Raw genomic sequence first — 26,522 nt, 5'->3', positions numbered from 1 at the left:
ATTATTCCTTAACATTCAATGCTGTTGCCATCACTGATTCCCCAGATAGATCATTAAATCATAAACCAGTGACATTATTAGTCATTCAGACTTGAACTGTTACAGTAAACTGAACAATCCCAATTCAACCATTACTGGGTTGCACAAAGGGCAGACAGGATTTTTACTCATTCAAAATCAATCCTTTTCCCAGTTAAACTCAGGCGTCGGTTGGTCACTGCAGTGTCAACAAGAGGAAGGGCTCAATAGATGCTGACTGAATTCATAGAATCCCTACACTGTGGAAACAGGCCCTTCAGCCCAACAAGTCCGCACCAACCTTTGGAGCAACCCACCCAGACCCATCCTCCTATAACCCACCTAATCTACACATCCCTAAACACTACAGGCAATTTAGCATGGCCAATCCACCTAGCCTGCACACCTTTGGACACTGGGAGGAAACTGGAGTACCTGGAGGAAACACATGCAGACACGGGGAAAATGTGCAAACTCCACACAGACGGTCACCCAAGGGTGGAATTGAAGCCAAGTTCCTGGTGCTGTGAGGCAGCAGTGCTAACCACTGAGCCACCACGCCACCATGTTTGATTTCTAATTCTTCTCTATCTGGCACACTGTCACAAGTGATGCATAGCCCAGGACGATCAAAAATGGAGGAAAATAAATTGCTGTAGAGTATCAAGTTAACTGAGAGCTATTCATCCACTTTTTCATAAACATCAGCAGTTTTCTTATTTCAGACAATATGCAGCTACCATATGCATCTACTGTACTGTTTACAAATGTGTAAAATATATATTGTATGTCTGTTTCAACATTTTATACAACCTGAGGTTCTGAAAGGAATGCAGACAAGCAACGGTGGAGACATTGTAAACTGAAATGAGCATTTTTAAGAAAATGAACATTTTATTTGTTAACTATTTGAGAATTTGTGAGGCACATTAAAAGAAATATTCATGTTTTTCTTGTTTCAATCAACATGAAATTTGAGCATATTTTTGCATTCCAAGAATACCCAAATATGCCAGACAGAACATCTTCATTACATTGAAATACAGGCTATTGTTAATAATGCATATATAGAATATATTATTTCACTAATTAATTATCATTCACTGCATCTGCAAGAATTTATTCCCCATTGTTGATCTAATCAGAGATCAAGGTCATAGGCAATACTTACAATTGATGCCTTTTACGCTGCAATATACTGTCAAAAGCAGAGATTAAAGTAGATTAAAACTATCCACACAAAGCAATCCATCTTGCTATAGAAAAACAAAAAGATTTAGATGTATAAACATTTCACAACAACAACAACATTTACGTAGTGCCTTTCGTGCAGTAATGTAACACCATTTTACAGTAGTGTAATCAAATTTTAACAACCAGCCACATAAAGAGGTAGATACACAAAAATTCATCAAAGAGGTAGGTTTTAAAGAGAGGCCAAAGGAAGAAAGATAGAGATGTAGAGACATTTAGAGAGAAACTTTCCAGAGATGTGGGCATTGGCAGTTGAAGGTACGGCCACCAATGATGCTCAAGAAGCTAGAAGAAGGTACAGAGCCTTCTCTCTGAGGCTTGCAGAGCTGGAGGAGATTACATGAGAAAGGAGGGATGAGGGTGTGAAAGAAACAGCATGAGAATTTTAAAACCAACAAATTACTTCATTGAGGAGCCGTATAGATCAGCGAAGACCAGGTGGTGAGTGAGCAGAACTTAGCGCAACTAAGGATATACACAGGACAGTTTCCTTACATTTGTGGAATATTTTAGTAGTGTAGTCATTGTTGTAATAGAGGAAATGCAGAAATAATTTGTACAACACATAGATCCACCAAGACCAATGAGACAATAACTGCGTATACTTCTTACAACAATAACTCATACTTATATGACATCATTAACATAGTTAAACATCCCAAAGTGCTTCACCGGGATGTTTTCAAACAAACATTTACATTTCAGATGTTGGCTTAGGGATAAAAGAAATAAATATCCAAGGTAATTTTGCTGCTCTTTTTTGAATATTGTTGTGGGACAACTTACTGTGCCAAGGAACAGATATCATGCCAGTATAAGGTCTCAGCTGAAAGACAACACCGTAGTACTCCCTCAGTGTTGTATTGAGTTGACAATACGCTCATGTCTTTGACCTGATTCTTGAACCAACTGCGTTTTGGCTCAGACTAAAGAGACTTTAATACAACAGGCACTTAAGGAGTTGCTGTTCCAGTAGTAATAATAATGTCCTTAATACTTCACTGGTATAAATCTTGTCTATGGGGTATGTGTCAATATTATATGTCCTGCATTACATTGTTGACAACACCCATAACTGAACGCGAAGACAGATCCTGCAGATCTGCCTGTAGGCTATTAAAATAGCATATAGCAACTACAGCGCATCATCTCGCCTTTTTAAAATGTTGCAAATTGCGCTTTGGTGGTTCATGTATCACTTAATGGGATTAATGCCTGGTTACAACTTCTTCTATTCTATTTTTAAAGAGATGCTATTTATCGTCAATAGTTAAAACTATCTAGTTAAATATCCCGGGGGGTGGGAGGTGGAGGCGGGGGACGTTACTTTAGGGGATTAATTGTTTTAAACAGCGTAAAGCTCCAGAGTATAAAACAATTCCGAAGTGCGGTTCAGAATTGAAGGGGGCTTAGCCACGGAATGATTTCACCCGGATGCTGGGCAGTTGACGAGATGTTGGGTACGCAGAATTTCCCGAAAGCTCCCTTACCCCTAACCGGACGTTAAGGGTCTCGGTGTCAGTTGGTGCGAAAGAACAGCAACCGCTGCTGGCGCTCAGACAGCTCGGGCGAATTCCAGCCCTGTGACTTGATAAGACAAGTCCCACCCTGAAAGCAATATAAAGGCGGGTTTATATTTAGAAAGGGCTCCGGGCTGGGACAACGCTGCCGTTGGCTGCTGTCACTCACTCCCCAACTTTCCTCTGTGAAGAGTTCGAGTTCAGCCCGAGCCTTGTCAGTCAAAAGCCAGCAGGTGGGTTCAGGAGTACGGTGTAGTTTTCAGCTTAAAGACAGGGGAGCAGAGGCGAGTGCGTTTGTGCGATGATTTCTCTCTAGTCTGATGCATGTTCAATCTCTGCAAAAACCAGCCGAAAAAAAAACACTAATGCTTTTGCGATTAAAGACAGCTCCTTAAATTGAACCTCGAGGACAAAGGATCGATGAAATTCGAGAAATAATTGTCAAGTAGCCGGAAAACTACAAAAGGAGCCTGGCTGTGAGATCGATCCAAGTGATCTGATCGGAATAAAACCAGCCTGTAATATCCAGGTAAGAAGGTGGGTAGGTGATTTCTCTTTATAACTGCTTTATTTCCCCGATCGAAGCGTTTATTGCTGATGATATAGCCGGCATTCCGGGAACATTCCGAACATGTGCAGTTAGCGAATGTTGTCAATACCCTTTGTTCACTTCCAGGGAACAGCGAACCTGCGATATATGAAACTGGCAAAGCAAACCTTTTTCCCAGAATGGGATTTTTGTTAAACGAAAAAAATCCTTTGAGTTTACCGGTTAACGGTAAATATTCAGCCAACCATTAGAAACGATTGGGGTAGACTTGTCGGAGTGTTACACGGGAAGCAAGAGTTTTGTTTATTAAAAAAGCTTTTCTCGCAGTTTGTGGGACAAGTTGTGTTTTGGTGCCCAGTGTGAGGCTAGGCACTCCGTAATGTTGTTCCAGGAACTGAACTTTTCGACAGTTCAGGCCAGGCTAATGGTAAACATTTTGTCCGCGAGGGTCTCTCGTTTTGGAGGACAGTGTACATCATCTGTGAGGTCGCTGGGCGGAATAGTCGTTGTTTCTCAGTTAAACAAATTGGGGATCAATCTTCTGCAGCTGCCAGTCCTCTTACTGTTTGGAATGATCCAGTCATATAATTTCACTTCTTGTGTTCTCTTCGGCAGCAAATATACTAAAATGGGAACGATGTAGAAAAGGTTCGTAAGGATTGATAAGTAAATTCGCGGTGTTCCATTATTTTACAGGGCTCTGTGGCACAGTGGTAGGGTCCCTGTCTCTGGGTCAGAAGACCAACCCCAAGTCCCACTTGAGCTGGAAATGTCTCCCAACATGTCTGAACATCAGAATAGGAGTAGCCATTCAGCCTCTCAAGCCTGTTCCACCGTTCAATAAGATCATGGTTGATCTGTGGCCTAACTCCACATACCTTGCCTTTGGCCCGTATCCCTTCATGCCATTCTTAACAAAGATTATCTACTTCAGAATTAATGGGTTGATGCAAATGCTTACAATTTCGCCTCTGTTACTGACTTCTCTCACCAGCTCAATTCCCTCACTTTTAGCCCTTCTACTTCTGGTGCTCCATTTACATCTTTCTATGTGACTTCCTTTCCTTCTTTTTTCCTTATTTCCTACTCCTTCTTACTGCTCCTGTTTGAGATCGTGTTTCACACTGATAGTGCCCCTTTCTCAGGGTTAGAAGGTCCGTCTATACGCCCCACCTGCCCTTGAGGTCTGTCATTACATGTACCAATTGAATTTTCTTGTTAGTTTTTGTAATCGTGGGCAAGAGAATGAGAGCTACACTAGGAGCACAGTCAAGTAAATTAGAGAGGGGATAAGCTGAACATTAAATAAAACAGTTGGAGTTGGAGGTTACTGTTAACAATCTTAGTCCCAATCCAACTCGCCCATCTCCATGTTCCAACACAGGCTAGACATATAGCAGATAACCAAACTGCTCTAATATGCCGGGCAGCACTTTAAATGTTGACCTTTACAATGGACAGTAGGTTTGCAGAGCCATGCGAGGGATTACAGTATCACAGGATGGGTAAGGATTCAGTCCATCATGTTCATGCGGAATCTTCCACATGTAACAGTCCAAGAAGGACCAGGAGGCAGAAGTGTTTAACAACAGCAGGAGCTTTATTAGGGAGGTGTTCACTCTGCAGACGGCAGGGCCAGACTAAGCTATTCCCACGCAAAATGCTCAGTGACAACATCATGATATCAAGTGATTGAACTCCTAAAGTGACAGTCCACCATACTCACCGAATACTCAAAATCATAACCACATCTGTTCCTTGCATTCTTCCTTTTATTGCCTCTTCAGCTGCTTATTCAAGTTCCTTTGAAAACCCTACAAATGAACTGCTTCCGCCACACTCTTAAGGAGCGCATTCCCTCCTGATGTGTGAAAATACGGAGTTCACCTGAAAAACAGTCAAACTCCTCCCAAGCTGAATATCAAGTACTGTAAGTGAGTAACAAAGTGATTTCAATAAACATCCAGTTGAACCTTCATCCTAGGAATGTCACTGGGTATTGAACAGAATTTAGAATTCAGATCATATTTTTTCTTAGCATTAGGGACTGTAAAGCAATTCTGAGTGTTACAAGTTCTCCTCTGGCTAACTCTCAATAAACCAGGAATGAGTGGGGGACCACCCCAAATGTGTAGCTTAATTTTAAAGCAAAGAATTGTAAATGTAACATTCTTGTTCAAATTAGGATGCAAAGATAAGCCCAGCAACTACAGCACAGTCAGGTCAACGTTAGGACAAATTAATAACCTCATGAACAAATAAAGGCTAATTAAGGAAAGTCAGAATGGATTTTGTCGGGGAAAACATATTAAACTAACTTGCTGGAGATTTTTGCAGAGGGAACAGAGTTGATGAGATCATTGAAGCTGATGTGGTTATGGACTTCTGAAAGAAGGTTTGAGACAGTGAGCAAAGTTATGGCTTATTACACGATGGTTGCAAAACTGGCTGAGTCACGGGAAACAGAGACTTATGGTTAATGAATGCTTCTTGAGCTGCATGAAGGTTCATAGTGGCATTTCCCAGAGATCAGAGTTGGAATCCTTGCCTTGCCTGAAATATACTAATGACTGGGATCGTAGTATGCAGATTTTGTGGGTGACTCAAAACTTAGAAGTGTTGTAAACTGTGATGAAGGTGGTGTAGAATTTTAATAAGATGTAGAAAATTTGGTGGAAAAGGCAGACAAGTAGCGAATGAAAATTAGTACATGGAAATGTGAAATGATCAACTTCACATCTAGCTCCACCATAAGATCACAGCTGATTAGTCTTCGAATTTTACACTCCAGATTACCCTGATAACCCTTGATTCGACTGTCTGACAAGAATCTGTCCAGCTTTGTCTTAAAGATATTCATTAACCCTCTCTTAAACGTACACCACCTGTTGGGTTTGGAATTTATGCGATAATAAAACACAGCCAATTGCATTAAAGGATTTTCAGAGGTCCCCAAACTGAAAATAAAAACTGCAAAATAAAAAAAAGCACTGAAACTAATTACATGGAGCAAATTAACCACTGGAACATACCTCTGAGGCAGAGATAGAAGCGTATATTCTGAACATTTAAAAATTGAATATGTGCTTATTAATCATTTAACAGCATACCGTGATTATAAACTTACTTGAGGGCCATTTTTGCTACTCATTAAATTTTAATTTAGTTTAAATTGGAAAAGGTTAAATTGAGTAAGTTTCTATCCAGTTTCTAACAAATGTTTCTGACATGGGGCTGGGGAAATCGACATTCTCACCGGTTTCAGTGCATCTTGGAACCCTGAACGCCAGACTGCACCTTGAAGATGTTTGCGCTAATCTGCACACACTGATGTCGGGATGCTGCCGACTGTCTCAAAAGGGTAGTAGCAGATTTCACAGCCTAAAAAGGAATATATATCCAAAACATTTACTTGGTATTAACTTTTATCCAGTTAAACCCACTCTTTGGTACAAGTTGCACAAAGATCCAGTAAAAGATCTTATAAATATAGTAATGTTTTGCCTGCAAGCAAAAATGAGTGCATATCGTTGTTGACATGGACATATCAGTGCTGATGATTAACTGCTACGTTGCTAACTAGAATTAAACTGGATTTTTAAAAAAATAAACGGCCAGGTTACAATATACAACATCGACTGGAAATGCACGAGTGGATTCCAGTTAGGGATGGTTGATGTTTAATTTTGGGAACCACAGCTGGACGTCTGGCCAACTCTTACTGCCAAAGACTAATCGTGAAAAGCAGATGTGCACAGTTTACAACACTTCCAAGACGTCAGAGAGTAGCTGTTGCCAAAGGAACTGAGCACCGGTGGTGGAATCAATGATTTCCGGAATTGGACGAAAAATAAAAACTCACAGGAGCACTGAAAATGTGGTATCCCTTGACATCAATAGAGATCAGTGATTGGCTGATAACCACACTGAAGGATTAAAGACTTCAGCATTAAAGCGTTGCGGGAACAGCAGCCACTTTTTTAAGTGTCGGTGTCACTTCTGTGATATTTCAGGCAGAAAGTTGGAATTTTGCCACTGGTGAAGGGCTGACATAATACATAGCTTTTGCTTCTTAGATTTGCTACCTTTTAACCTCAGCTTGACAAAGAATATTGCCCATTTGTGTGTGTGTAGAGGGGACGCGAACAGGTGAGCTAATATAAATCATGAGTCTGTTACAACACTTAAACATTTAACACTACTGCATGGCTGCACTGAATGATGCTGCATTTGGATCAGGATATGAAACTGACTGAAAATTTCGTCACTAAACAAAGCCATCTTCAATTTAAACAAATCAACGTTAATCTATAATTTTAAAGATTCTATTGATTTTCCACACATGTACAGGATGTTGAAGATTTAGCTTTTTTAAAAAAAAGGGTCAACAATTCCAGAGGACATAAAATAAAAATATTTCTTCCTAACAGTTGAGATAAGTTGTAGAACTGGATGAACACAGCAGGCCAAGCAGCATCAAAGGAGCAGGAAAGCTGATGTTTCGGGCCTAGACCCTTCTTCAGAAATGGGGGAGGGGAAGGGGTTACTGAAATAAATAGGGAGAGAGGGGGAGGCAGATAGAAGATGGATAGAGGAGAAGATAGGTGGAGAGAAGACAGACAGGTCAAAGGGGCAGGGGTGGAGCCAGTAAAGGTGAGTGTATGTGGGGAGTTAGGGAAGAGATAGGTCAGTCCAGGGAGGACGGACAAATCAAGGGGGTGGGATGAGGTTGGTAGGTAGCAGATGGGGTGGGGCTTGAGGTGGGAGGAGGGGACAGGTGGGAGGAAGGACAGCTTAGGGAGGTGCGGATGAGCTGGGCTGGTTTTGGGATGTGGTGGGGGTTAGGGAGATTTTGAAGCTTGTGAAGTTCACATTGATACCATTGGGCTGCAGGGTTCCCAAACAGAATATGAGTTGCTGTTCCTGCAAACTTCGGGTGGCATCGTTATGGCACTTCAGGAGGCCCAGGATGGACACGTTGTCTGGGGAATGGGAGGGGGAGTTGAAATGGTTTGTGACTGGGAGGTGCTGTTGTTTTTTGCAAACCAAACGTAGGTGTTCTGCAAAGTAATCCCCAAGCCTCTGCTTGGTTTTCCTGATGTAGAGGAGGCTACAATGGGAACAGTCAATGCAGTATACCACATTGGCAGATGTGCAAGTGAACATCTGCTTGATGTAGAAAGTCTTTTTGGGGCCTGGGATGGGGGGTGAGGGGAGAGGTGTAGGGGCAGGTGTAGCACTTCCTGCAGTTGAAGGGAAAAGTGCCGGGTGTGGTGGGGCTGGAGGGGAGTGTGGAGCGGACAAGGGAGACACTGAGAGAGCGGTCCCTCAGGAAAGCAGATAAGGGTGGGGAGGGAAAATTTTCTTTGGTGGTGGGGTCGGATTGCAGATGGCGGAAATGTCGGAGGATGATGCGTTGGATCCGGAAGTTGGTGGAGTATACGTGAGGACATGGGGGATTCTGTTTCGGTTGTTATTGCGGGGAGGGGGCATGAGGGATGAGTTGCAGGAAATGCAGGAGACAGGTCAAGGGTGTTCTCGGCCACTGTGGGGAGGAAGTTGCAGTCCTTGAAAATCAAGGATATTTGAGATGTATGGGAGTGGAATGTCTCATCCTGAGAGCAGATATAGCAGAGACAAAGGAATTGGGAGTAGGAAATGGCATTTCTGCAGGAAGGTGGGTGGGAGGAGGTGTATTCTAGGTAACTGTGGGAGTCAGTGGGCTTGAAATGGATATTGGTTTCTAGGTGGTTGCCCGAGATGGAGACAGAGAGGACCAGGAAGGTAAGAGAGGTGTTAGAGATAGCCCAGGTGAACTTAAGGTTGGGGTGGAAGGTGTTGGTGAAATGGATGAACTGTTTGAGCTTCTCGTGGGAGCACGAGGCGGCACCGATACAGTCATCAATGTAATGGAGGAAGAGGTGGGGGTTGGGGCCAGTGTAGGTGCAGAAGAGGGATTGTTCCACATAACCTACAAAGAGGCAGGCATAGCTTGGGCCCATGCAGGTACCCATGGCCACCCCCTTTGTCTATAGGAAGTGGCAGGAATTGAAAGAGAATTGAGGGTGAAGACGAGTTTGGCAAGGCGGAGGAAGGTGTCGGTGGAGGGGCCTGCGGGACAGGAAGAAGCAAAGGGCCGTTAGGCCATCTGCCTGGTGAATGCAGGTGTATAGGGACTGGATGTCCATGGTAAAGATGAGGTGTTGGGGACCAGGGAATTGGAAGTTCTGGAGGGCGTGGGAGGTCTCACGGACATAGGTAGGGAGTTCCTGGACCATGGGAGAGAAAATAGAGTTGAGATAGGTGGAGATGAGTACGGTGGAGCAGGAAGAGGCGGAGACAATGGGTCAACGAGGGCAAGACGGGTTTGTGGATTTTGGGAAGGAGATAGAAACGGGCCGTGCGGGGTTGGGGAACAATGAGGTTAGAGGCTGTGGGTGGGAGGTCACCTGAGGTGATGAGGTTGTGGATGGTTTGGGAGATACTGGTTTGGTGCTTGGTGGTGGGGTCATGATCAAGGGGACGGTAGGAGGAAGTGTCGGAGAGTTGGTGCCTGGCCTCAGCAATGTAGAGGTCAGTGCACCATACTACAACTGCACGTCCCTTGTCTGCAGGTTTGATGGTGAGGTTGGGATTGGAGCGGAGGGAGCAGTGGGCAAGCTCTGTAGGGAAGAGGTTGGAGTGGGTGAGAGGGGTGGAGAGGTTGAGGCGATTGATGTTTCGATGGCAGTTGGAGATGAAGAGGTCGAGGGAGGTTAGGAGGCCTAACTATTGTTCTAAAGAAAAGCTGTAAACAGCACAAGCTGCTGTCAAGGAAGCCACTTCAGCACCCAAGGAGTCTGTTTCCCGTATCCCAATTAACGGAAAGCTATAAAAAGAATTCAATGACTTGTAGAGGATATCTGTGAAGGAAGCTATTATTGTGCAGCTACCATCTCCTATTCACTATGTGTTTCCCTATCTGACATTCAATACATAGAATTGTTCAGGTGGTGTTCCTGATTAACTTTTATTTTGAAACTTATTTCCACCACCTGCAAGTTCCCCTCCAAGTCACTCACCATCCTGACTTGGAAATATATCACTGTTCCTTCACTGTCGCTGGATCAAAATGCTGGAAGTCCCTCCCCTAAGGCATTGTAAGTCTACCTACACCACGAGGACTAACCCATTAACAGCAGTTCAGGAAAGAAGCCCACCAACACCTTCTCCTGAGCAACTTGGGACAGTCAATAAATGCTAACCTACCAGCGAACCCCACATCCCAAGAATTAAATTTCTTCAGATGTCCCCTCATTCTCCTATTCAGCTATTATACCACAAAGCCTCCTCCCATTAGAAGAATGTGTAGCCTGGCTTTGAACAGCTGTGTTGTATATTAGACAATAGGAAGTGCAGTGTTATGGGCTGAAGCAATATTATTAGTCTAACATTAATAAAAAAAAACACTTTACAAAAAGATTTACTTCTTGTCTATGTTTGATTTTATTTGGATGGCCACTGATTTCTTCTATGCTCATAATTAAATGAATTTACAAAATGAATTTCATAATGATTCCGTTCGAGCAATTAATGTAACCTACAGGTGTAAACAAACATCTAGTTTATTAATATTACATGTGCTATTGTCAAATGACTACATTAGAAAATTGGAAGATAGAAATGAGAAATAAAATACCAACTAAGAAACTTATGCTATTGTTCAGGTCATTGTGTAACTACCCAGAACTATTTTCATCTCACTCCTGTCATAATGCTAATCACATCTCTCTACTACTTGGTAAATTAAGAATTAATCTATTTCCCTTTTAAGAGATTCAGCTAATCTGCATTTATGGCAGCTCAGTTGTTTTGATAGCTGTACAATCATGTGTAGAAATCTACAAACTGGAATGAAATTTAAGCAAAGCCTGTGTTTGCTTGATTTGGAATACGTGCTCTCCCAATATGAACATATCCATCCAACTCCTTGTTCTAACTCCAGATTCATCAACTGGAAATGCAGGCCTGAGTTCTTGTGGAGACTTAGTGGTCCTTTAAAAAATGAGTGGGACAGACATGTGGAAAGGCACACATAAATCAACATGACCATTTGAAATCAGTTCTGAGTTCAAACAGACCAAATTTTTGTTGTCAAAGCATATTTAACTTGTAATGCATGAATCATGAAATTTTACAGGGCACATAAATGCTTATTACGAGTGGCTAAGGTCTATAGAATATCAAAGTGTGAAACTATTTAAATCCTTAGCCCTTTAAAAAGTTAGAAATAGAAATCAACTGGTTGCCTGTTGAAGTGAGAATTGAAACAAAATCTGTTCAAGAGTAGTAATTGTTTATTGAAATTTCATGTCATGATTTCATTATTAAGGCTTGGCTGCTTTCCATAACCAATAATTATTTTAGCCGGAAGGTCATTTGATTGAAAGTTAGATTGAAAGTTAGATTGACAGATCAAAGATGTTATTAAAAGCTTTGCTGTCTTTGATTTGGGGTTCAGAAATCAACATTACGTGTTTTTATAAATAATTAGGTACTTGAATGGATTTAAGAGTTTTGAATAGGCTTTTATAAATCTGAGTATTTTTTCTTTAATGTGAAAAAGGCTGTAATAGATGGTTAGACCTTAATTTAATGTCATCTCGACATGGCTCCTGAAGTTTGCCCGTGACGGTTAATGCACGTGTTGGCAAAGAGGGTGTAAGGGTTGTTTATAATTGGTGGGTTGAATTGAGTTGGCATTAAATTGGCTTAGGAGTTCTAAAAGGACAATGAGATGAATGGGAGCCATAGGCTGGCATGATATTGACATGGAAGTGGCATGGGAAGTCGTTTCAGGATGGTGTGATGTGAGAAATGAAAGTTGTAAGGCTTAAAGTTGATGGAAACAACTGTCGACAATATCCCAGGTAATCAGATACCTTTAAAAGAGCCAGCCTTGGCACTTGGCAGCCTATCGTCAAGCCTGACTCTCTCCTACACCTACCTCTTCCAGAGGAAAGATCCCATCATTCGGGTATTTCTCACAAGGCATGTGTAGTGAGCTGGGGAAATCTAGCCTTCAGAGTTTCAGCAGTAGCTGCATGTTTCATTGTGGTTCACTCATTATAGACTCACAACTCTGATGTTTGAAAGCAGGATCTCACAAAAAAGTGTTCAGGTAATGTCATCCAGTGATTCAGAATTACCTCCAACATAGGACATGGACCTTCAGAATGGAGAACCTATGCAACGCAGCTTGTGATATGCCAAATACAATGATGTTCTATTTTTCCCATCTTGTATCAGATGTTCCTTTATAGTTGACTTTTAATCCTGGCCCTCATCTGATGGACATTGGTAAAACTGTAAGTTCAACATAACACTGTCTCTCCTCCAGACGACTCTGCGGCAGAATCCTTCCTCCCTTTTTAATCACTCACCTTTGTTTGCCACAAAGCCCACTCAGAAGTTGGTCCTAGAATTTTGTCAGATCGAAAGTATGACAGGTCAAGGAGCTCTGAAGCAGAAATGAGAAGTATTTGAATGTATAAAACTTCAGCTGCATTTCCTAATGTTGAACAAAGATGAAAAAGACCCTTGTACGCTTTACATTTTTAAAAATTCATTCACCGAGTGTGGGAATTGCTGGCTAGACCAGCATTTATTGTCCATCCCGAACTGCCTAGATGCCAGTTAAGAGTCGACCACATTGCTGTGGGCCTGGAGTCATGTATAGGCCAGACCAGAATGGCAGTTTCCCTCTCTAAAGGACATTCTTCTCAATATAGCTTTAAAGGACAGTACATGGGTGAATGCTGGCATCTTGTTTACATAGAGATCAGAATAAGTAAAGGATTAGAACTTGGCATAATGGGTAACAAATTCCTTGATCTGATTACCTAAAAGAGATGTTTGGAGCACAATTCCATAAATTCTAGGTTGGTTTCCAAGGGGTACATGTATAGGAAACGTTTAGGGGGATATGGGCCAAATGCAGGCAAATGGCACCAGGTAAATTTGAAGAGCCTGGTCAGCATGGATGAGTTGGACCCAAAGAGCCTGCTTTCATGCTGTATAAACTCTTTGTGTGACTAGAAGATAACAAACATATCCTGCTATTTAAGAAACACAAACAAAAAAAACACAAAAAGGGGAGTACATGCCTATTATCCCAAAATCTGGATGTGATATGGTTGGACTTTTTTATTTATTTATTCATGGAACATGGGCATTACTAGCTGGGCCAGCATTTATTGCCCATCCCCAGTTACCCTTGAGAGGGTAGTGGAGAGCTGCCTTCTTGAAACACTGCAGTTTATTCATTGCAGATAGACCCACAATGCTAATAGGGAAGGGAGTTCCAGGCTTCTTCCCAAGAAACAGAGAGGAACTGTGATATATTTCCAAGTCAGGATGCTGAGTAGCTTGGAGGTGGTGGTATTCCCGTATATCTGCTGCCCTTATCCTTCTAGATGGAAAATGTCATGTATTTGGAAGGTGCCATCTAGGGAGCCTTGGTGAGTTTCAGTAGTGCATTTTGTAGATAAACATGCTGTTACTGAGTGGCAGTGGTGGAGGCAGTGAAGATTGATGGATGTGATGCCAACCAAGCGGGCTGCTTTTCCTGGGTGGTGTCAAGCTTCTTGAGTGTTGTTGGAGCTGCATTCATCCTGATTTTGAAACCTTTGATCTGACACTAGGTTGCTTGTTGTGCTATCCACCTGAAGTATCTTCTGCCCATCACTAGGTTCATACATTTTCATCACTTGTGTCTGAGCTGCGGCAAAGTAGTTGAGTTAAATGAGTCATCTGTCATTGTGGTATTTTAATGTCTATGCTAAAGTGACTTGCCCCATAGTGCTTCTAAAAATAGGTAAATAGCTTTAAAAAGTAGGCTTTATTTTGCGACCTTAAGGGTCTGAATTCGTGATGGAACCAGAAGGTTATCCACAGGCCTTCTTGCCCTGGACATAATCGGAATGGAAAAGGGAATTTGGCGGAGACAGCATCCTCAGCCTCCCATCTGATTAAAAGAGGCCCTGAGAGGAAACTAGACATGGGAAAGGGCACCACCTATTCACCTATGAAGACACTAAGCAAACATCCACCAACACTGGTACTGAAATCTCTGGTCTAATACATCTTATACTTTAATAGAGAAGTGATATTCACACCAAGGATCAGTTGGAAATTATTAGAAGTGTGTAGAATGAATCAATTCCTTTCAGGGTCATCCACTGACCTCAAAACAGAAGAGGACAGGAAGGTAAATGATAACAGATGTCTAGTGTTATAAATGGAAATGAATATAGTGCTTGTGATGATTAAATGATAAAGCATTCTAAATGTTGAAAGAGGAACATTGTGACTGAGTCATGATGGTCCTTGTGATTCTTAGCCTCATAATCTGCTCTTTGTTGCAAATAACTTGCTTTCATGTGAACAGTTCAGTATATAATTGATTTTTTGCGTTCCATGCATCAAGGTCTTAATGTTATGTCACACTAAGGATTACTGTACCCTGTGTACATTGTGAATAAATAATTTTTGACAGATGGTAGTGAATATGTCAGTATTCTTTAAGCCCATGGCAACATAATCCTTAATATCTGTTTCCAAATGATGGTTTAATGCAGAAAGTTGAAATTTGGCGTTAAAGGGACACTTTGTTTCAGGGAAATCATAGACTACTCACAATGACATACCAAACAGTTCCATAAGCAAATGATACAGACTAAGTATGTTCTCCAATATGTGCTAGTCTTAGCTGGGACAGTGATAAGTGCAAAGTTGAACTAAGTGTGTCTCACTAACTGGATGGAAAATCAGTACTTAAATAAAAGCAAATACTATGGATGCTGGAAATCTAAAACAAAAACAAAAGTTCTGAAGTTTCTGGTCACAGGCACAGCAGCAGCAGTGAAGAGAAATAGAGTAAGTGTTCAGAGTCCAGTATAGCTATTCTTCAGATGTTAAAAAAAATCTAGAAGACGGTGGCTTTTGTGCTGTTATGAGAGGGAAGGAGGAACAAGTGAATAGATGTTGAGCATGACCAGACCAGATGACAATGCTGGTGATAATGGTGCTAAAGGAGTAATAGGTATGTAAAGCAGGTGTGAACAGGAAAAAAATGGGCCTGCACTGCTGAGAACAAAACCTAACAAGACAAAACAAAACATTGGTTAGGGGTAGGTGGAAGATGTACAAGGGGGTACAGAGCTCAAACTCTGAAATTGTGGAAATTAATATTGAGTCCTAGAGGCTATAAAGTACCTAAGCAAAAATGAGGTGTTGCTCCTTGAGTTTGCACTGAGGTTGGTTAAAACACTGTGGCAAGCCAAGGATTGAAATATTGGCATGGGAGCAAGATGATTTATTGAAATGGCAAACAACCAAAAGTTTGGAGTCATTCCTAGAGATACAGTAGGGGTGTTATACAAAGCACGCGCCTAGTATGTCTTTGGTCTACCTTTGCTGATGTAAAGGTCATTATCACTGACTTGTGTCTTTTGGTCTGGCCACCCTCATCATTGCTCCTTCTCCCCTCTGTCAACAGCATAAAAATAACACCATTTTCCAGCTCGTTTCAGTTCCAAAGAACAACCGTACTGGATTCGAAACTGTTTCTCTCTTCTCAGATGCTGAGTTTCTCTAGGACTTTCTGTTCTAGTTTGGAACTTAGAGTGGTTCCTAGTCCAAAACCTTACTAAATTGCCTCTAAGACAAAGAATGTGGTATGAATGTTTGTGAGGGAAACTTGTCAGCTTTGATTGAGATGTTTTGCCACAGCCTCCCAAAAATTATTACTAATGCTCATAAATGTAGTCTGGCCAATGGGCATGGCTTACACCTAAGCATTTGCCCATACAGTTTTTAAAAAGTACCAAAAAGTGGCAAGTTCTAAGGAAAGGTCACTAGACCTGAAAATTTAACTCTGTTTTTTCCTTCATAGGTGCTGCCAGACCTGCTGAGCTTTTCCAGCAACTTTGTTTTTCTTCCAAAATGTGGCAACTCAATTCATCTATGTTTAGTAACTGATGGGGGGAAAAAAATCACTTCACCATGAACCAACATAAATAACACTAAAATAATACAATAACACACGACTCATTTGATGCATCTCTTTTTCCAGCATCTGAACAAACAGACCACGTCCAGTTTCATGAAGACATTACTTCTTCTAATTTTAATAATTAGCATAATTATAGTTAACAGATCAAAATTCTGATTACATCAGACAGGCAGGAAGGAAACGAGCCATCAAAATACATGAACATCAGCTAGCAGCAAAACGGCATAGCAATCTCACCTTAATATCGATACAGTCAGACAATGAAGGCCATCAGTTAAACTGGGACAAGGCAACCATAGTAGCCCAAGCCAAATATAGACACACACAGGAATCCCTAGAGGCATGGCTCTCAACCCGTAATGCAGTCAACAAACACATAGAATTGAACCCCATATACAAACCCATACAGATCAAAACTGAAATGACACTAATCTCCATAACAGAACAGACAGTGTAAATTCCAAGTGGAGTAGAATAACATCACTTCATCGGAGGCACCATTGATGATTTCACCAAGCATGGTGATGAAACGTCTGAATGAAAACAAGCCAGCTCGTCGAGCAAGTCAACAACCTCGATTATTAAAGCGCCAGAACTGGTTATATTTTAGAATTTTAAAATATATAGTGGTGATTTTATAATACAATGACTTGAAATAACATTTTAAGTTTAGCAGCAGTTTTTAGAACTTTGCTGCAAATTCACAAATACAGTCCAAGTTCTAAAATAAAACATTGGACCAGGTTTGCTGTACTGAGAAAATTGTTGAGTGGCATGAGATACATAGATAGGCTTGATTATTATTTGATACAGTCAATAAGAATTGACTTGGAACATATTTTGTGCAGGATGACAGTTGGGTGAGATTGAATTTTGTATTAAGTAAATCATGGTTTGGAGTGAGCTACATAAAGAATGAGTTGAAAGGACTTTGGACGCCACCTCTTCACAATCTCTAATCATGGCATTTGTGGCTAATGTGCAGCAGAGTAAAAGAAAATATTTTCATATTTACACTAACCTACATAGGACCGGATTCTGAGGAGTGGCGATCTCAGACAGATTGTCACTCCAACCTTTCTTTTTTACAAAAGAAGAGATATCAGGATTTCTGCAGTCTGACAGGGGATCCTGTTGGAAATATGGAGCTGTACTTCCATTGTGACAGGTCTCTTGTTGCAGCGAACTGTCAGAGAGGGGCAAACCATACCCCATTTCATAGCAGCCAGCTGTCATATTCTGATATTGGAAGTTCCTGCAAGTCATGTGACAGCTGCTGTCAAACTATAGGTACATAATGTAAACATAGTGTTAAGGTGCTCAGAGGTTAGGCTGCCGGATGGGTATGGGGGTAGTGTGCTGGATGGGTAAGGGGTAGGGTGCCAGATGGGTAGGATACCATATTGCAAGGTGGCAAGGTGGGTGAGAGATGCAATGTTTAGGGTAGAAGGTGGGTCAGAGACAATGTAGCTGTGGGTGTGGTTTCTGGTCTGCAGCAGTAGGGAAGAGGACTTGGTTTGGGTCTAGTAGGGTTAGGGGCTCAAACTTGGTCCAGTCCAGCATGACGGCGGCTGGTGGTCAAGTCTTTTGGAGTCTGTTGGGGCAGGCATGAGAGTGAAAGTCAGATGCAGCAGCATGTGTCTGGATAGAGGATGTCAGGCCAGGGAGAGAAGGTGGATGAGGGACCAGTAGAGTCTTGAGGTGGGGAAAGTGGGAAGCATGGAGGAACATTGTTGTGGGGGCATCAGGTCAGTATCTGAGGGTGTAAGAGGTCTGGGGGAGGTGTAATTAGGGGAGTAGGAGATAAGTAAGGGATAAGTAATAGTGACAAAAACAAAGTTGCTGGAAAAGCCCAGCAGGTCTGGCAGCATCTGTGAAGGAAGAAAGAGTTAATATTTCGGGTCCAATGACCCTTCCTCATAACTGAATCTGTTGAATAATTACTCAGGACTTAGACTGTTAAACATGTAGTCTAACTTTTCCTAACTATTTTACTTAATTCCATCAGAACCCTCAAATTATGTGATTTAAAACAAGACTGTGAAGTGTTTCAGACGTATTGAAGTTACCAACAGTTTCTGTAATTTCCCAGCCAATCCTCAGAGTATGCTACTATGAGAACTCGCCTCTACAGTGGAATAAGAACTGCCTGGCAATCAGAAAAGCTGGACCAAATTTAAGACAATTACTTTTATTTGTACCCTGAGACCTTTTGCAGAGTAGGGGAATACGCATGTTCAGTTTGACGGAGAACATCTCCTTCTCAAAGATAATAGATATTAACTGTTCACATTGTTAATTTTTCCCAGAATCACAATGATTGTGCAGGCCCTGAAATGTACAGTAATGTACAAGAAGGCAAACAATATGTTGGCTTTTATTACAAGAGATATTTAGTAAAGCAGTAAAGATGCCTTACTACAATTATATAGAGACTTGTTGAGATCACGCCTTGAGCATACTGAGAGGTTTTGGTCTTCTTTCTTTATAGTATATTTGTCATTGAGGGAGTGCAACAAAGGGTCACCAGGCTAATTCCTAAGACGTAAGGGTTGTCCTATGAGGAAAGATTAAATAGACAGGATTTGTTGTCTTTGGGCTTTAGAAGTGATCTCATTTAAATATACAAAATTGTTAGAGGGCTTGACGGGGTAAATGCAAGAAGGATGTTCTCCTGGTTGTGGCGTGTGAGGGTGGGAGAGGGGAATCTTGGACCAGAGAGCAGTATGCCAACCAGTTTTCTATCTGTGCGCTTTAATTTTACAGGGAAAGCTATAGGGCATAAGTTTAAGGTGAGAGGGGAAAGATTTAAAAAGGACAAGAGGGGTAACATTTTCACACAGAGGGAGGTGCATATATGGAATGAGCCGCCAGAGAAAGTGGTAGAGGCTGGTGCAGTTACAACATTTAAAAGACATTTGGGCAGGTACATGGATAGGAAAGGTTTAGAGGGGTATGGGCCAAATGCAGAAAAATGTGACTAGTTCAGTTTAGGAAACCCAAAGAGCAGGGACAAGTTGGGCCAAACGGCTTGCTTTTGTCTGACTCTATAAGTCTCAGAACAGGGAGATAGCTATTTTCAGACTGAGATAGGGAAGAGCTTATTTTATTTAAGGGAGTGAATCTTTGGAATTCTACGTCCCAGAGTGCTGTGGAGGCTCAGTCATCGAACATGTTCCTAAACTGAGTAGGTTAATAGATTTTTAAGTATTTAAAAACATCACAAGTAAGGGAGTGATGCAGGAAAACTGAAGTTGATAGCTGTGATATCATTGAATAGTGGAGAGGAATGGCCTTCTATTAGAGGATTTAGAAAGCATTCCAGATGTAGCTGCAAATCAGGAGGTGGAAGAGAGAAAGCAATTTGGTGGAAATACTGTCATTAGGAAGGCAATACTAAATAAACTGATGGAGCTGCAGGCTGAGAAATTTCCAGGTCCAAATATACTTCAACCTGGGGTCTAAACAGTAGATGTATTAGTGCTAATTTTCCAAAATTCCCTAGATTCAGAAAATATTCCATTGGACTGGGAAATAGCAAATATAACCCTTCTATTCAAGAAAGGAGAGTCATAGAAAAGAGGATGCTATAGATCAGTTAGCTTAATGACTGTTGTGGCAGAGATTGATTTGATTAAAATCGATTATTGAAGATATTACAATATGTGCTTTAAAAATCTCCAAATAATCAGGGAGTATCAATAGTATTTGATTCGAGAGAAGCCATAGTTAACCAGTTTACTGGAGTTCTTTGAAGAAGTAACGCATGCTGTGGATGAAAGGGAGCAGCTCAATGCACTATATTTCTATTTTCAGAAGGCATTTAGTAAGGTGCTATATCAAAGGTTATTGCAGAAAATAAAAGCTCCTGATGTCAGAGGTAAGATATTAACATAGATGTGATTCTAACAGGTTATTTCATCATTTCTCTTGAAATGTTTCTGATCCCAGCTCTGAACTTTCTGAAGGCTCTTCCACTGTGTCGCGGGTTGGCAGGTTTCATGTGCAGAGATAATGGGAACTGCAGATGCTGGAGAATTCCAAGATAATAAAATGTGAGGGTGGATGAATACAGCAGGCCAAGCAGCATCTCAGAAGCACAAAAGCTGACGTTTCGGGCCGAGACCCTTCATCAGAGAGGGGGATGGGGAGAGGGAGCTGGAATAAATAGGGAGAGAGGGGGAGGCGGACCGAAGATGGAGAGAAAAGAAGATAGGTGGAGAGAGTATAGGTGGGGAGGTAGGGAGGGGATAGGTCAGTCCAGGGAAGACGGACAGGTCAAGGAGGTGGGATGAGGTTAGTAGGTAGCTGGGGGTGCGGCTTGATGTGGGAGGATGGGATGGGTGAGAGGAAGAACCGGTTAGGGAGGCAGAGACAGGTTGGACTGGTTTTGGGATGCAGTGGGTGGGGGCGAAGAGCTGGGCTGGTTGTGCGGTGCAGTGGGGGGAGGGGACGAACTAGGCTGGTTTAGGGATGCAGTAGGGGAAGGGGAGATTTTGAAACTGGTGAAGTCCACATTGATACCATTGGGCTGCAGGGTTCCCAGGCGGAATATGAGTTGCTGTTCCTGCAACCTTCGGGTGGCATCATTGTGGCAGTGCAGGAGGCCCATGATGGACATGTCATCTAGGGAATGGGAGGGGGAGTGGAAATGGTTTGCGACTGGGAGGTGCAGTTGGTTGTTGCGAACTGAGCGGAGGTGTTCTGCAAAGTGGTCCCCAAGCCTCCGCTTGGTTTCCCCAATGTAGAGGAAGCCGCACCGGGTACAATGGATGCAGTATACCACATTGGCAGATGTGCAGGTGAACCTCTGCTTAATGTGGAATGTCATCTTGGGGCCTGCGATAGGGGTGAGGGAGGAGGTGTGGGGACAAGTGTAGCATTTCCTGCGGTTGCAGGGGAAGGTGCCGGGTGTGGTCGGGTTGGAGGGCACTGTGGAGCGAACAAGGGAGTCACGGAGAGAGTGGTCTCTCCGGAAAGCAGACAGGGGAGGGGATGGAAAAATGTCTTGGGTGGTGGGGTCGGATTGTAAATGGCGGAAGTGTCGGAGGATGATGCGTTGTATCCGGAGGTTGGTAGGGTGGTGTGTGAGAACGAGGGGGATCCTCTTAGGGCGGTTGTGGCGGGGGCGGGGTGTGAGGGATGTGTTGCGGGAAATACGGGAGACGCGGTCAAGGGCGTTCTCGATCACTGTGGGGGGGAAAGTTGCGGTCCTTAAAGAACTTGGACATCTGGGATGTGCGGGAGTGGAATGTCTTATCGTGGGAGCAGATGCGGCGGAGGCGGAGGAATTGGGAATAGGGGATGGAATTTTTGCAGGAGGGTGGGTGGGAGGAGGTGTATTCTCGGTAGCTGTGGGAGTCGGTGGGCTTGAAATGGACATCAGTTACAAGCTGGTTGCCTGAGATGGAGACTGAGAGGTCCAGGAAGGTGAGGGATGTGCTGGAGATGGCCCAGGTGAACTGAAGGTTGGGGTGGAAGGTGTTGGTGAAGTGGATGAACTGTTCGAGCTCCTCTGGGGAGCAAGAGGCGGCGCCGATACAGTCATCAATGTACCGGAGGAAGAGGTGGGGTTTGGGGCCTGTGTAGGTGCGGAAGAGGGACTGTTCCACCTAACCTACAAAGAGGCAGGCATAGCTGGGGCCCATGCGGGTGCCCATGGCCACCCCCTTAGTCTGTAGGAAGTGGGAGGAGTCAAAAGAGAAGTCGTTGAGTGTGAGGACGAGTTCAGCTAGGCGGATGAGAGTGTCGGTGGAGGGGGACTGGTCGGGCCTGCGGGACAGGAAGAAGCGGAGGGCCTTGAGGCCATCTCCATGTGGAATGCAGGTGTACAGGGACTGGCTGTCCATGGTGAATATGAGGTGTTGGGGGCCAGGGAATTGGAAGTCCTGGAGGAGGTGGAGGGTGTGGGTGGTGTCACGGACGTAGGTGGGGAGTTCCTGGACCAAAGGGGAGAAAATGGAGTCCAGATAGGTGGAGATGAGTTCGGTGGGGCAGGAGCAGGCTGAGACGATGGGTCGACCAGGGCAGGCAGGTTTGTGGATTTTGGGAACGAGATAGAAACGGGCCGTGCGGGGTTGGGGAACAATGAGGTTGGAGGCTGTGGGTGGGAGGTCCCCTGAGGTGATGAGGTCGTGAATGGTGTTGGAGATGATGGTTTGGTGCTCGGGTGTGGGGTCATGATCGAGGAGGCGGTAGGAGGTGGTGTCGGAGAGTTGGCGTCTGGCCTCGGCGATGTAGAGGTCAGTGCGCCATACTACCACTGCGCCACCCTTGTCTGCGGGTTTGATGGTGAGGTTGTGGTTGGAGCGGAGGGCTGCCCGTTCTGCGGGGGAGAGGTTGGAGTGGGTGAGAGGGGTGGAGAGGTTGAGGCGGTTAATGTCTCGACGTCAGTTGGAGATGAAGAGGTCGAGGGAGGGAAGGAGGCCTGGGGGTGGTGTCCAGGAGGAGGACTTGTGTTGGAAGCGGGTGAAGGGGTCAGTGGAAGGAGGGTTAGGTTCCCGGTTGAAGAAGTAGGCATGGAGGCGAAGAGCAGTTTTTCCGCCGTCTATGTCCAACTGTGACTGGTATTCGTTGATGTGTGGTTGTAGGGGCACAAAGGTGAGCCCCTTGCTAAGGACTGACCGTTCGTCCTCAGTCAGTGGGAGGTCTGGGGGGATGGTGAAGATGTGGCAGGGCTGAGTGTGGCTGTCTCCTCTGGGGTTGCTGGCTGTGGAGGTTGTGGGTGGAGCGATGAGGCCGTTTCTATCTCCTTCCCAAAATCCACAAACCTGCCTGCCCTGGTCGACCCATCGTCTCAGCCTGCTCCTGCCCCACCGAACTCATCTCCACCTATCTGGACTCCATTTTCTCCCCTTTGGTCCAGGAACTCCCCACCTACGTCCGTGACACCACCCACACCCTCCACCTCCTCCAGGACTTCCAATTCCCTGGCCCCCAACACCTCATATTCACCATGGACGTCCAGTCCCTGTACACCTGCATTCCACATGGAGATGGCCTCAAGGCCCTCCGCTTCTTCCTGTCCCGCAGGCCCGACCAGTCCCCCTCCACCGACACTCTCATCCGCCTAGCTGAACTCGTCCTCACACTCAACGACTTCTCTTTTGACTCCTCCCACTTCCTACAGACTAAGGGGGTGGCCATGGGCACCCGCATGGGCCCCAGCTATGCCTGCCTCTTTGTAGGTTACGTGGAACAGTCCCTCTTCCGCACCTACACAGGCCCCCAAACCCCACCTTTTCCTCCGGTACATTGATGACTGTAACGGCGCCGCCTCTTGCTCCCCAGAGGAGCTCGAACAGTTCATCCACTTCACCAACACCTTCCACCCCAACCTTCAGTTCACCTGGGCCATCTCCAGCACATCCCTCACCTTCCTGGACCTCTCAGTCTCCATCTCAGGCAACCAGCTTGTAACTGATGTCCATTTCAAGCCCACCGACTCCCACAGCTGCCTAGAATACACCTCCTCCCACCCACCCTCCTGCAAAAATTCCATCCCCTATTCCCAATTCCTCCGCCTCCGCCGCATCTGCTCCCACGATAAGACATTCCACTCCCGCACATCCCAGATGTCCAAGTTCTTTAAGGACCGCAACTTTCCCCCCCACAGTGATCGAGAACGCCCTTGACCGCGTCTCCCGTATTTCCCGCAACACATCCCTCACACCCCGCCCCCGCCACAACCGCCCTAAGAGGATCCCCCTCGTTCTCACACACCACCCTACCAACCTCCGGATACAACGCATCATCCTCCGACACTTCCGCCATTTACAATCCGACCCCACCACCCAAGACATTTTTCCATCCCCTCCCCTGTCTGCTTTCCGGAGAGACCGCTCTCTCCGTAACTCCCTTGTTCGCTCCACACTGCCCTCCAACCCGACCACACCCGGCACCTTCCCCTGCAACCGCAGGAAATGCTACACTTGCCCCCACACCTCCTCCCTCACCCCTATCCCAAGCCCCAAGATGACATTCCACATTAAGCAGAGGTTCACCTGCACATCTGCCAACGTGGTATACTGCATCCACTGTACCCTGTGTGGCTTCCTCTACATTGGGGAAACCAAGCGGAGGCTTGGGGACCGCTTTGCAGAACACCTCCGCTCAGTTCGCAACAAACAACTGCACCTCCCAGTCGCAAACCATTTCCAGTCCCCCTCCCATTCTCTAGATGACATGTCCATCATGGGCCTCCTGCACTGCCACAATGATGCCACCCGAAGGTTGCAGGAACAGCAACTCATATTCCGCCTGGGAACCCTGCAGCCCAATGGTATCAATGTGGACTTCACCAGTTTCAAAATCTCCCCTTCCCCTACTGCATCCCTAAACCAGCCTAGTTCGTCCCCTCCCCCCACTGCACCGCACAACCAGCCCAGCTCTTCCCCCCCACCCACTGCATCCCAAAACCAGTCCAACCTGTCTCTGCCTCCCTAACCGGTTCTTCCTCCCCCACCAAGCCGCACCCCCAGCTACCTACTAACCTCATCCCACCTCCTTGACCTGTCCGTCTTCCCTGGACTGACCTATCCCCTCCCTACCTCCCCACCTATACTCTCTCCACCTATCTTCTTTACTCTCCATCTTCGGTCCGCCTCCCCCTCTCTCCCTATTTATTCCAGCTCCCTCTCCCCATCCCCCTCTCTGATGAAGGGTCTAGGCCCGAAACGTCAGCTTTTGTGCTCCTGAGATGCTGCTTGGCCTGCTGTGTTCATCCAGCCTCACATTTTATTATCTAGGTTTCATGTGCATCTGTTTCTCATAGGACAGCATTCTTCTGTAATTACCCATGAGTTATAATCATGACATAAAAGCACTGTAGTGATCCTTCCTATCTATGAATAATAATTCAAAGTTCCACTTTATGTCAGCTTTAATATTCCAACCAAAAATATGAAAATATCCAAACATTGGCACGAAAGGTCATAAATGAATGTTTTTAGCCTATTTTACCTTATTACCATGTTTCTGCTCCTAATCTTTACAGATGACTTTCTCAGATTATCACTGAAATTAATTTTGTTGTCATCTGGTTTGGATAACGTCTGCTATCTCTCTACACCGGAGGCTGTATTGTGTTGCTGTCCTATGTTTACTTCTAACAATTTCTGTGACTGCAACTCCATTGCATGACCTTTTGTACTTTAATATTTAAAATTTGTGCAGTTTACATAATTACTTTTAAATCATAGAATCCCTACAGTGTAAGCAGGCCATTCAGCCCATTGAGTCTTCACTGGCCCTCTGAACATACCCCACCCAGACCCAAACCCCATCCCTGTAGCCCTGCATTCCCCTATCTACTCCACCTTGCCTGCACATCCCTGGGCACTATGGGCAATTTAGCATGTCCAGTCTACCTAAACCACACATCTTTAGACTGTGGGAGGAAGCCAGATTACCAGGAGGAAACCCACGCAGACACAGGGATAACATGCAAACTCGACACAGATGGCCACCTGAAGCTGGAAACGAACCCGGGTCCCTGGCGCTGAGGCAGCAGTGCTAACCACTGAACCATCATGCCTTCCCATTATAGCTTGATTGAACAGGGTACTTTTGACAACAATTATCTGTGCTACCCTTCGCATTTATTCACAGTAATGGGGACTTGGATGTGCAATTACAAACATACACACAGTTGAAACTTTGCTCTTTACCCTCTAATACATAGTTAATGTGTAGGTAATTAGCCACCGTCTATGAAGACCATAGGCATCTCTCTCCATAAGAGAATGACAAGCAGTTATTTTGCTTGACAGCACTACTCTGCATCAAGGAGTATGAGACAAGGAGGTAGGTCACCATGAACTGCCAAAGCAAGTGCAGGGACTGAGCTACTGTTGATGATGTCATTGTGCACCACAGTCTAGTCATCTAAGCTAACGGACCCCAATACTACGTAAGTCACAAGGTAACGTAGGACACAAGTCACCAATTCACCTCGCGCCCACTCTATAGAATGTGTTCGTCCATTGTAGAGAATACCCAGATATAAAGGCTGTCCAAAACAGGCTAGCATATTGTTTAGTCACATCTGAAACTATGTTTTCATCTTATACAAATAATTTCTTATTTATTTGTTATAAACATTCTGTACACTGAATAAATCCAACCA

General features: G+C 44.3%; 1 protein-coding gene across 5 annotated transcripts in view; it reads left to right on the top strand.

The window, feature by feature from the left end:
• The first annotated feature begins 2,928 nt into the window (after positions 1 to 2,928).
• The window catches only part of LOC125458791 (gap junction alpha-3 protein-like), a 30,377-nt gene continuing 6,783 nt past the window's right edge, over positions 2,929 to 26,522 (top strand). For 2 of the 5 annotated variants that reach the window (XM_048544465.2, XM_048544463.2), the window contains exon 1: positions 2,939 to 3,329. The gene's annotated coding sequence lies outside the window, so the exon portion shown is untranslated. Of the gene's footprint in view, positions 3,330 to 26,522 lie in introns of all 5 variants that reach the window. The other 3 variants (XM_048544466.2, XM_048544467.2, XM_048544464.2) reach the window with 3 other exon arrangements.

The sequence above is a fragment of the Stegostoma tigrinum genome, chromosome 15 (genome assembly GCF_030684315.1).
Source record: "Stegostoma tigrinum isolate sSteTig4 chromosome 15, sSteTig4.hap1, whole genome shotgun sequence".
NCBI classification, from domain to species: Eukaryota; Metazoa; Chordata; class Chondrichthyes; order Orectolobiformes; family Stegostomatidae; genus Stegostoma; species Stegostoma tigrinum.
Note: the sequence above shows the minus strand (reverse complement) of the source record. Positions and strands in the feature narration are given on the sequence as shown.